General features: G+C 49.7%; 1 protein-coding gene across 3 annotated transcripts in view; it reads left to right on the top strand.

The window, feature by feature from the left end:
- Positions 1–12,735, top strand: part of HEXB (hexosaminidase subunit beta) — a 903,874-nt gene that overhangs the window by 232,495 nt on the left and 658,644 nt on the right. The window lies entirely within an intron of this gene.

Genomic DNA, 12,735 nt, shown 5'->3' with positions numbered 1-12,735 from the left:
GCAGAGATGCCTCGCGTGGGGTGATGCAGAGTTGCGTGTTAGCACCCTGCTTCTTTAACTTGTACATGTCCAACGGGGTCCTCAGGGTAATCTTTGACTCAACACTTTCCTTCTCCGCCTACATCTGTCTCTAAAAAGTCAAACTTCCTACTGCACCTCCTCAGAGGTACTCTGCCTTTCCTCTCCATCCCCCAGACGCTCACCGTCTCCCAAGCTCTGGTTCTCTCTAGGTTGGACTATTATAACAGTCTCTTTCTAAATCTACCTGCCTCTACTTTCCGCCCTCTGCAACTAATCCAGAACAGGACTGCGAGACCTGTCCTTGGCCTCAAGCCCTGGGATCGTATCTCTCCAGCTCTAAAATCTCTCAAATGGCTCCCAGTGGATGAAAAGATTAAATTCAAAACCCTTTGCATTGTCCACAAGGCTTTCTGGGGCATGGGTCCAAAATACCTTCTGCTATCCCTCTGCAAATACCTCCCCTCTCGAGCTCTTCGCTCCTCTACCTCCAACTCCCTCAAGGTCAGTGGTTTTTCAAAGAAACGAGCTGGGGATAGATCTGTCTTTGGCTGGGGCCTCCCTCTGGAACAGCCTCCCTGCCACTCTAAAACTTGACGAGAACCATCTCCGGTTCCGGAAGCACCTCAAGACCTTCCTCTTTGCTTCTGCCTTTGCTCCCCGAATCCCATGCTGATCTGTTCTCTTGGCACCTGGCCACCCTCTGTCCTCAGGGCCCAGGTACCTGCTCAACCCTGTCACCCTCCCGCACTGCTTCCGGGCCACCCCTTGCACTGGGGTCTGTATCTGTACCCATACATTTTCCCACCCCCTTTTTTCTTCTTGCACTTATCAGACCTACCCTGCCTGCCGCCTTAAACCCAGCATTTGCCACTTGCTGTCTGCTCTACCACCGTTTGTTGCCTTTATTATTTATGAATTATTTATCTGTTTCTCCTTTGCTCCGCACTTTCCACTTCTCCCCCTTCCATGCACTTTTCCCCTCCCCCTCTCCCATGCACTTGCACGTTCTCAATGTCACTGGGCCTAGTAAGATCGTTGTTTTGTTATCCCCTGTTCCCCTCCCTTGCCTTGACGCGCTCTGAAATACTTGTGTACAAGCGCAATAGAAATCAAATATCAATTCAATTGAACGTGGAAGAGTGTTGTCTGCGTTTGCAAGCCCCAAGATTGGAAATCTTAGTGTTGTAGCTTGCATATGCCGACTACTTCCTTTTATTCGATTGTACACAGAAGGGCTTACAGGGTTTGCTGAATGCCTTTTCTACCTTGCGAGGGTTCACAGTCTGAAAGTTAATCCACCAAAGTCATTCACTGTACTATGTGGAAACGTTATACTGGGTTTAGCTGGAGTTTGGATTTGGAGCCAATCAAACTGGTTGATCATTTTACCTACTTGGGCTTTCCTATTTAAAAAAACCCACTAAAGCAGCACACTAGAGAAAAGCTTAAAATACTTATGAGTGCGTTCCTAAATCAGTTATTTCAAATTGACTATAAATATGGTAAATACTGATTGGGCCTCATTCCAAGTGTGGTGGTCCGGAAACAAGGGTGCTGGAAAGCTTGCCTGCACCCTTGTTTCTGGATCGCCACACTACGAGTCTGCCTGCTGGGGCCGCTGCGCCCAACAGGTCTGAACCTGCTGGGCGCAGCGGCCCCGGTAGGCTGATTCTTCATGGAAGCACCGCTGGCAACTATGCCGGCGCTTCCGTCTCCCCACTCCCATAGAATCCTATGGGAGTTATGAAATCCGGTGCCTGATTTACCGTGCCGCTTGGACTTATAATGCCCCGGTAACACCGGGAAGTCGGGCGCTGGATTCAGTGTTATGGGGTTGGCGGCAAGCTCACAATGAGGCCCATTGTACCCTGTATTGATGTTTTTTGAAGGGACGATTGTCCCTAAACTTCTCTATGGGATTGAGCGGATGGATTATCGATCTTGGGTTATCTACCTGACCTGGAGGGATTAGTGTTTAGGAAGATACTTCGGGTTCCCAACAGTGCGTCTATTGTGGCCATTAGGTACCAGCTTGGAATTTCATCTTTAAGAGGTAGGGCATGTTGGAGGTGTCTTTTGTATAGAAAAATTGTTTACCCTACTAAGAACTTTGTTTCTTGACTTGAAAATTATTTCGGAAACCTCGGGGGACAAGTATATTAATACCGTCTTATCCTTCTGTCTATCACAACTTCTGATGGTGGGGATCTACAATGGTGGACCTTGTTGGTAACCCATGTGGAATTAAGCAGCTGTTATATCTACATGACTAGTTCAACACTTTGGACTCCATGCATTCTTATTGATCACTGAGTCACCTGTGTTGGGAAGGAACTAGGGTCTTCCTACTCCCCCAAGCGCTTTAGGATTAGGCAAGACTTCTTTTGACATCTTTCAGGCGATATAGTCAGGGGGGGCACTGGGAAGGCTTTTTCATGCAAATATAATCACATACACAGACGTGGGCAGGCACTGAAGAAGGCAGTTATTGTTTAAATATAAGGCGCAATTAACTATTAGCTGAATACATTTGTAATGACAGATCCTAGGCAAATAAAAAATCTTAAGTGCTATAGAGGAGTCGAGCTCCGTCCCAGAAGGAATGTGGCCTATGCTAAAAATGGATCACAGGGCTCATGCAGTGTAGTCACTAAAGCTAGCCCTGGCAGAGCACAAGAAGTGACTCACCAACTGTCGACTGTCCGGGAGCCCATGCAGGCTAAGGACAGTGATTTTACATGCTCTGTGCCAGATAAAAACATGAGTAGAATGAGTGAAATATGGAGAGAAAGACTGGAAAATGTTTTTATATAAAATGTTCATAGGTTGCAAAAATGAAGGAAAGCATATAGCTATAGTGTATTCTTAAATCAGCTAGCAAAATGTAGAGCAACATGTTCTGACAGAAACTGCTGACAATAAAGAAAGGAAGACTTTGGAGCATCCTTTGAATGGAAGCAGTACGGTTTGGGATGGAGCCATGACCTATATCCAGTGACACAACTGCAGCCAGCCAAGGAGTATATAAACCCCTGCCTGGCATCACTGTGGCAGGTGAAAGGAACGGATGAGGGGACAGGAGAAGACCATTCAGAAAGCAGAGTTCTTTGCTACCATCCTCATTTCTGTAAGATTAAACTTACAATCCTTACAAGATAGACTCAGGGTGCCTGCTACCTTTTTGAAAAACGTTTGCAAGGAACTTGAGGTTGGTCACCTTGAGTTACCTAGGGGAACCCAGACGTGGTCTCCCTGCTCACTGTGCTCAGAGAGGCACAGCTCCACCTCAATAATGAGGCCCAACAAGTGCTGTTGGTACTCTTGTTCAGAAGGGAATTGGAAGCATTTTGGTGCTGGACTGCCCATCTGGGTGGGACAGACTGATGAGCAAATGGATATTTCCCATCTGTGAAAGGTACAGTGAGCAAAAAGTGATGGCTGCGAACGCAAAGTGGGGAAAAAACCACAGAACAGGTTATCATGCCATGTTCTTTCTGATCGGGGCGCCTGCTTCCTTTTTTGGAAAATTATTTATGAATGGTCCTTTTTTTTTTTTTAACAACTTTATTTCCGATGGCAGCATATTCAAACAGTTAAGCACATGAGACAAACCTGTCCCTTACAATCAAGGGCATACATTAAATTGACCAATCTTCCTCCTCTTGTGTCTCCTTTCTAAATGCCCCTGGATATTCGGAGTTTGTGCATCCATCTCCTCCAGAGGACGGGGCGAGGGACTCTAAGAACGTAGTAACTTTTTCGCCAACTGTGGCTGAAAGGTTAATGCCGGGAACTGGCGTGGTATTCCAGGACCGGGGACCAGCAGTCAGTGAAGCGGTGTAAAGCTCCTTCCTTTGCCGCTGTGACTTTTTTCGGCCACCAGGATCTCCCAAACTTTTATTTATCCACCATAGGGACACCAAGGGGCCTTCCTGTGTTTTCTATTTGTGGGCCATGGTTATATTGGCCGCCAGCAGCAGTTGCGTGAGCTGTTTGGCGGTGCGTCCTGTTTTGTTGCGGTAGCACTCCGGTCTTGCTACTCCCAGTAGAATCACCTCCGGGTCCATGGGCAGCTTGCGTTGGGTTATAGCCTCAATGATGTGTGATCTCTTCCCAGAAGGCCCACGCTTTCTGGCATTCCCACCACAAATGAAAGAAGGTCCCATGTGCACCACATTGCCTCCAACAGCTCGGGTCTATGGATATTTGGAAATGGTGCAAACGGTCCAGAGGGTAATACAAGCGGTGGAGTTTCAGTGCGCATTCCTTGTTAGTGATATATCTTGAGGCTGAGTTGATCCTCGTCCAAATGTCCACCCATGTTTGGTCCTCAATGGGATGCCCTGGGTCTGCTTCCCACCTGGCCATGTACAACGGATTGGTCATCAGCATGTCCTGCTGCATCAGTCTGTCGAGCCTAGTAATCTGCCCCCCTGGACCATCCGCTAACATTTGCTGCATCCATTCCGGGGGAGAAGTCTGGGTTCCGGAGACTAGGGGAGAGAGGGCCTAGGCCTTTTTGAAGTTTCTTCCTGTGCCGGGCCCATGTCCATGTGTCTAAAGTGGTTCTGGTGGATTGTCCGCCAACGACTGCGAGTTGTGCCTGAAATGTGAAGCAGGAAGTTCAGCTGCAGTGGGCATTTAGCCTGTTCAATTTGTGTCCATTTCGGGGGTTCATCTGGTCCACACAGGTCTTGGCGTTTGACAGTTGAGCCGCTATGTATTAGTTTGAGAGGTTTGGGAGACCCATGCCTCCCCATTTGGCTGCTCGGGTAATGACCTTCAACGGGATTCTCGCTCGAACTCCCCAGCCCCCCCCACCCCCAAATGAATTTCGAGAGTTTCTTTTGTAGCTGCTCCAGGGGTGGTTTTGGGAGAGGAACCGGTAGGGTTGAGCAAAGGTATAGAAATCTAGACGGAAGATTCATCTTACATGCTGTGACTCTGCCTAGCAGGGAGATTACCTGCCCCTCCCAGTGCTTCAAGTCAGCCTCCAACTCCTTGAACAATGGGTGGAAATTTTCAACTTATAGCTGTTTCGGGTCTGCAGTAATGTGTGTCCGGAGGCAAGATGAGGACATGGTGTTCCATTTCAGTGGGCACTGCGTTTGGAGGATTTCCATGCGGTCTTTGCCCAAGTTCACTCCCAGTGCCTACAATTTAGGGTACTTTACCGTGAACCGTTCCACCTGCTCAAAGACTTTCAGTTCCTTTAGTGCGGCGGGGAGAGAGGATTGACAGTTGGTGATGGAGATCATTACGTCATCCACGTATAGAGAAATCTTAAATTGCTCGCCATTTATGTCCATCCCAGCTTTTCTGTCAATCCAGCGAATTCTGTGAGCAAACGGTTCCATCACGAGGGCGAAGATCAATGGGGAGAGTGGGCAGCCCTGTCTCCTCCCACACGAGAGTGAGATCGGGCCGAGAGTTTTGGGTTCACTCTCAGTGATGTCTTCAGGGCTTGGTAGTTGGCTAGCAGCATCCTGCGAAATGTAGGGCCAAACTGGAAGGCTTCCAGCGTGAGTCGCATGAAGTTCCAGTCCACCTTATCAAAAGCTTTAGTGGCATCCAAGGTTGGAACTGCTAGTTCCTTCCGACCATGGGCGGCCACCTCGATGAGGTTGAGGGCCCGTTGAATATTGTCCCCTGTGCTTCTTCCTGTGATAGAGCCTGTTTGATCCGGGTCTGTGATGGTTGGCAAGACCAGTGCCAGCCTGTTCGCTAGCACTTTAGAGTAGACGTTTGCATCTACATTGAGTAGACATAGTGGCCTATATGATGTACACTGCTTCAGATCTTTTCCGGGTTTCAGGAGCATGATTGTAGTGGACTCTTGCATAGGAGTTATGGTGCCTGTGTCTCGGAACGAGTTGAAAAGTTCTGTCATTGGGCCCAGGAGGAGGGGACGGAAGAGTTTGAAGAATTTGGGTGTGAAGCTGTCGGGGCCCTTGGTTTCGAGGAATTGCACAAAACCTTGATCTCTTCAGCTGTAATGGGGCCCTCCAAAGATGACCGATATGCTTACGATGAGCGTGGGAGTTCGGCGAGCGCTTCAAATTGTTCCTGTTGCGATTGCGATGTGGGAGGAGGCTGTCAGCGTGTCGGCAAGATGAGATGTAGCCACCTTTAATTTCGCCTCTTTCCCATAGAGGATTGTGCCTTCTGGGCAATTTATGGCAGTGATGAGGTTTTGGCTAATTTGCTGACCAGGAATTTGTTAGCTTTATTGCTGTTCGCATAATAGCTTTGTTTTTGATCAGGATCTGGGCAGTATCTTCCACGTAGTGAGCCTTCAGTTTGGTGTGGGCCAGTCTCAGACGTTTGGCTGCTTTGGGTGACCATCTCCTTTTCCAGCTGCTCTTTTCTCTCGGCATTCATTTTCTTATATGCCGCTGCCTGAGCTATTAGTTCTCAACCCCCTCCCTGTCAATCCTCCCGCGGATCACTGCTTTCATGGGTTCCCATGTTGTCGCTGTGGAGGTAAGGTCCGGCGAGTTCTCCTTGAAGTAGCTATGAATCGCTTTGGTTATGGCATCTCGGACCATCCTATCGTGTAGCGTTGGTTCGTAGAGGGCCCATCATGTTTTCTCCAGGGGGTCGGGATTGAAGATCCGGACAGTCAGCAGTATTGGTGCTTGGTCGGACAGGACCCTTGTACCTATCTCTACTTCATCCGTGAACAAAAGCAATTGCGGGCTTTCCAGTATCATGTCTATCGGAGTAGAGGAGCGGTGGACGTGTGAAAAGATTGAGAAGTCAGCGTTTTCCGGATGGAGGAGCCTCCAGATATCTACGACCCGAGGGTCTTAAATATGTGTTAGTGGCTTGGTGCAATTTTGAAGTCTCTAGGCACAGGGGCGCCAGACTTGTCCAAGGGTTTCAGGACCCCATTAAAATCGCCTTATATGACTACTTGGCACTCGATAAAGGGGAGGAGCGTTGAGTCCAGTTCTGTTAAGAAGGCTTCCTGGCCCTCGTTCGGGTCGTAGATCGCAATTAGCGTGTGTAGCTGGTCGTAGAGGTCGCCTTTTTATTGCAATGTAGCTGCCGTCCGGGCTTCGTAGGACCTCCTTTTCCCTAAAAGATGTTGCTTTTTCTAGTAAGATCGCCATGCCCCCTTTCTTGCTATTTCTAGATGCCAGATATTGTGTTGGGAATGCACGTCCACGCAGCCGTGGGAAGTCCTCCGATAGAAAGTGTCTCCTGGAGGAACACTACTGAGCCCTGGAGGTCCTTCAGGCGCCAGAGGATGGATTTGCGTTTTTTGGAGTAGTTCAAGCCTCTAACATTCAGTGAGTTATAACGCAGCTTCATGTGTGGTGGGAGGACATCTTGTTGTTCTATTTCAGCTGTCAAGTGGGGAGGGCTGCTGGTGGGTGGGGGGTTGTCTTCTAGTGCTGGGCTGTGGATTCTGTTCCGCTGCAACCAGGTTTTTACTTTATCTGATCCGGGACCAAACGTGGCCCGCCAAGGAAGGGCCCAACCAAAAAACTAGAAATCCAAAACTTAACTAAACTAGGTCCAGAGGGCCTTGGGTCCATTCAATCGGCTGGGACATATAGTGGGACGTCCGGGCACAGAGTGTGTTCCGGCACGGAGACCAGGTTGCTTTGTTTGCCTTAAGTGGCAGGTGGCTTTCCCCCCTGGGGACCTTCAAAGGTTTTGCTGCGATTTCGGGGTCGAGCTTTGTATTTTACCTGGCGACGGGCTTGTCAGATCCTTGTCTGGGGTCGATGGTTCCCCTCTCATAATGCCTGCCGCTTCTTCGAGGGAGTGGATTATATGTGTCTGTCATTCAAACGAGAATTGAAGTGTAGCCGGGAAGAGCCACCGGTATTTGATCTTTTGATTCTGGAGGAAGATGGTCAGCAGCCTCAGGGCCCTGTGTCGCTTGACTGTGGTGGGCCCGCCAGGTCCTGAAAGATTTGTATAGAAGCCCTCTGATATCTCGGGCCCCCCTGCGTGCGACTTGCAGACATTATCTCCTGCTTTGTAGAAAAGAAATGGACCATGGTGATTACTTCTGGTGCGTCTGTTGTGGGGGAGCCCCTAGGGTTTCAGTCTATGGGTGCGGTCCAGCATGAGTAGCGATGAATTGCAGTCAGCAAGGAGAGTTTGGAATGTAGGCTAGCAGGGCTTGGTCTGATACTGAGCTGGGAACCCCTCTAATGCGGATGTTATTCCTGCAAGCCCTATTTTCCAAGTCCTCCTGCTTGCGGTGCATGTTCTCGCTGTTTTCTTCTAGGGTTTGGAGTTTCCGCTGCAGTTCTGTAATTTGCGTCGAATGTTCTAGGACTTGGTCCTCTGTTTCGCCAACCCTGTGTTCCACCTCTTCCATTCGTTGTCTAGCCCCTATATTTTGGTCGCAACCTCTGTCATGTAGTTGTGGAACTCCATCTTAATGTCCGCTAAAAGGGCTTGAATATTGTCCTCCGTGGCCCATTGGTCCTGGGACCTTTCAGGTGATGTGGCTTGGGCTCTGGTGGGGTCTGCTTTTCTGGGTTTCTCCTGAAGGTGTAGGATGCTGGCTGTCTGCCGATTTCGGGTGCTTATGCTTGGCCATCTTAGTGCAGGGATAAGAGTTAGATGGGGCAAGAGCTTGGCAGTAATGGGTTACCAGTTTCCAGTTAATGAACCAGTGTGTTTAGTCCAATTGCGAGTACCTGGGGTGTATGGTGGTTTTGTGCAGCTCCTAAGTTGTATGTCCTTGCAATGGGACCGCAGTCTTCCCTCCCAGAGTTAGTGCAGCTTGGGACATGGGGAGATGGTCTATGCGGCTAGGCAGGACGAGACCTTCATGTCTCCCAGTGTGGTTTTGCAAAGAAGTGCTGGAGTGGGCCCCTGGCCCTAGATGCTGTGGATGGAAGGCCTACCCAGCTATTGGTGTCTCTGCTGACCGTGTGGAGGGCCCTTCTTTATATGTTGGGGCCTGTGTTGGCTTCCTCTGTCATGTGGGCCTCTATGATGGTATGCATGCAGTGCTGTCGGCTGAAAGTCCTGCTCATACTGGCCGGGGGCGAGGTTTCTGGGTGAGCCCTGGCCCACCGTCGCTGCTTCTTAAGCCCTTACCGGTGGCGCTGCGTTGTCTTGTTTTCCTTCACACACCGCGGCAGGTTGCTGTGACACTTCTGGCACGGGCTGGTCTTCACTCGTGGCGGTCTGGGAGAATCTAGGCTCTGCGGTGTGTGCAGCGGGGGTTCTCCCCTCCAGTGAGGCTTCTGACGGTGAGCCGGCGTATGTCCCAGTGAGGCGCTCAGAGCGCTTTTAGATGGGCTTGCTTGTCTGCAGGCCCACTGCCTGAGGGGCCCAGTTGCTGTGGATAGCTGTGGCGTCTACGGTGTGGGCTGGGGTTCACATGTCCTTCCCTATGCCCCGGCTTCACAGGTGGCCAGGGCAGATCTGGACCCCGCTATGGTGCGGCGGGGGTCCCTCCCTTCAGTGGGGCCCCTTTAGCTCGCTGGCACCCTTCCCAGCTGTGGCGCTAGAGATGTTGTGTCCTGCCAGAGCTTTCAGAGTAGGCTCGGGGATGCACGCAGCTTTGCAACAGAGGGTCGCATTGGATCAGGCGTTTGCTCCCCAGTGTATGGTGGTCGGGCGCGGCCTCCAGGACCTTGCCGCTTGTTCTTCTTCTTGCTGATAGATTTTTATCCATCAGCTGTGATTTTTGGATACCGAGGCTTGAGCCTCATTACTCCATCTTCTCAGGTTGAGTATGTAGTCGTGGGTTTGTATTCTTCTTGGTCTGTGTGGTCTTGTCACAGTAGAGCTGGTTTCACAGGGTCTTCGCAGTGATGGGCCGTGGGTAGCAGTTGAAGGGGTTTGCAGTGGTGGCAGAGAGTCTTCTGATCAGAGGGTTCGGGTTTAAGGGGATATGAGGACAGCAGAGCGGGAGCTGCGCTTGCCCAGCAATGAGGTGGCCAGCTCCTCCTCTTCTGATCCCGGCGTCGTCAGGGTGCCGCCGTCTTGGTCCCGAGCTTCTCCCTGGCGCTGCTTGGGAGCGAACATTTGTGGTTTCGGGGCTCTGATTTTCCCCCAGATCCAGGGCAGCTGCTCCAGGGGGGTTCCGCCCACTGCCAAGTCGTCTCTGTGCCTATTCAAGCTTTTAGTAAGGGCGTATAGTGGCTAAGACCCAGGCGTCCCACGGAGCTATTAACGAGGCGACCTCATTGGCGGCGCCTCAAGCCAAGCCCCATGAATGGTCCTTTTTAATGGTATGAAATGCATGTTGTAATTGAACTTTTTTAAATGATTGTTGCAACAAGTTTTATAATTAAAAAATAGTGAGCAGTGAATGGTGCAGACAACACACAGGGAAAGTTCCCTCATGCTGACGGATGTTAGCGTGGGTCAGTCCAGCTGGCTACCGTCCGTCCCATCGCCTTAAACTGTTTATTTTCTTCTCCCCCGATATTTAGATGAAGTTCGTAAGCAAGCCAGGTGCCAATGCTGCTTGCAGCTGAGGCTGAGCCCGGCGCTCTCAGGGCTCAGCCGTGTGGCCGCCCCTCGCCTCCACACTGCCATTGTTGGTCATGCGGTGCTCGGACCAGCGCTAGGCCAATGCATCACACCGGCCGTCATCCACTCCATATTATCAGATAAGGCCACCTCTCCGCACCTCTTCGATTTGCGAGCCGGACAGGTCTCAGTTCGCTAACCGCCTGCTCAGCAGCAGCGCATCCCAGGTGACGCCATTTTAGGATTGGCAAAAAGTCTGCGATGGTGGGGGTACAGCTCGCCAACAGGGGCACCGCCAAGCCCCAAACTTGCACAGAATTGGCATAAGGGAGTCCCCTACCCATTGGCACCATCACCGACGCTGCATCCGAGGGGGGAGAAATATGAAAGGCTGTTGCAGGCATCCCCACGATCAAGAGCCAAAGCAGAGCAGGTCTACATTGCTCTCTGGCTAAGCCACGCCTCCCCCACCACGCCTCCCCCACTCCCCCTTTAAGAAGATCTTAATAGCAGTGACATGGGCCAGACAGAGGTGGTTCTACTTTTGTGCAACACATCACATTGCCTGTTTGCCATTAGCTGCTGCCTAAGCATCAGCGGAAGGTGCTTCATCATGACCAAGTATGGCTGAGCCTGGCAATATGACATCTGAGATCATTGATTTTAACCTTTTTGGGGCAGGAGTGTGTGCATATTTTGCAGGGAAAGGGCTGTGTCCACCAGAGGCAAACAAAAAGGGAAAAGGTTCTGTGGCTAGGTTTGCTGTCGGGCTTGCACCCAATTCTGTCAGCCTCCGTTCGCGTTTGGCTTGATCTGGTTGGCAGCATTCCTGTTTAAAGATTAAACAGTCTGTCATCATTAGTTACAGAAAAAAGAATGGGGTATGAATTGTTCACGGTCCTTGAGGTTAAGGAGATTTTGAAGTGCCTGCCTAGCAGGTTCCCTGCTGTGCATCGGTCTGCTCCGACCTGGGAACTGAACATGATGCTATCCAAGCTGATGGGATCGCCATCCGAGCCTATTTATTCTTCTGACCTGCTCTGTCCCTTGATGAATATGGCATTCATTATGCCCATTAGTTCAGCATGAAGGGTGTCCGAATTGCAGACTGTCACAGGAGCCTTTTGTGCATTTCTTCAGGGACAAGGTGGTGTTGGTGATTTTCAGACAATCCGAAAAATTGTTAGTTTCCTAGCGAAACCAGAACGAATGGCATGCTGTTTTGAAGGAAACGGGCACTAGAACTTTATTTGGACAGGTCAAAGACTTTCAGACAAATGTTCATTGCCCTCTTTGCTATGAAACAGCATGCCATTTGTTCCTGTTTCCGTAGGAAACGAAAAACGTTTTAGTTGTTCAACTGTCCTAACTATCTGAAAACGTTGTTGGTCATCCAGGGAAACTGGAACTTATGGTATGTTGTTGCTAAGCGGCACGATGTAAAGTGCATTACATTTTGTAACAAAAAGGCCAGCGGACTGTTGCCAGGAATGGTGATGGAACATTCAACGAGTGGCAAGGTGCGACTTGCACCTTGTTTGCCTGCTGGAGATTTTCAAGGCAGCTACATGGAGGAACATGCATGCGTTGACTCTGCATTACCGCTTGGACTCTACATCGCATGGAGATGCATTGGTCATCCATGCAGTGCTGAACAGATTTAAGATGAGGCTCCTTTCTGCATCAGAGTACAGAAGCTTTATCATGTTTCCTTGTATTTAACATTGTTTTTGCTCCATTTGCTGTTTGGTATTTTGTATTCTAAACTATGTGAGTCTACACAATGCTACAGATTACCTACTTCCCTGTAAGTGTAGATCTCCCCGATTGGCGTATTACAGATTCACATCTGCCTCCCTCCTCCCCTAGAAGGCTTGAATATGTGGTATATAACGTGCATCAAGAAGCCTGAAAGTGATCTGTAGTTTTTGAAACGTGGGCAGGTACCACTGGGAGTACCTGAATGGCCTTTCTGTTCATGAACTGTTAAAGGAGCAGTAGCCTGTTTATGTAGGCTTTGTGGATTAAGAGAAAGGAGGGTTTACGGTGGCTCCTGACAATCGAAGTGGGACGGATGTGAAAATCTAAAAGACCCCAATACTGAATATCTACACTTAGAAGTACGTAATTAATTTGCTTGCATATTCATGTTGCATAAAGGCTATTAGTCTGCAGATGGTTTCATGGAGAATATGTATTTTAGTTCCTAGATGTTTTAATTGGTGCCCAGTCAAAGTTTACATAGTTTCGAAATGC

Source organism: Ambystoma mexicanum, chromosome 6p, assembly GCF_040938575.1.
Source record: "Ambystoma mexicanum isolate Mex_15411 chromosome 6p, UKY_AmexF1_1, whole genome shotgun sequence".
NCBI classification, from domain to species: domain Eukaryota; kingdom Metazoa; phylum Chordata; class Amphibia; order Caudata; family Ambystomatidae; genus Ambystoma; species Ambystoma mexicanum.
Note: the sequence above shows the minus strand (reverse complement) of the source record. Positions and strands in the feature narration are given on the sequence as shown.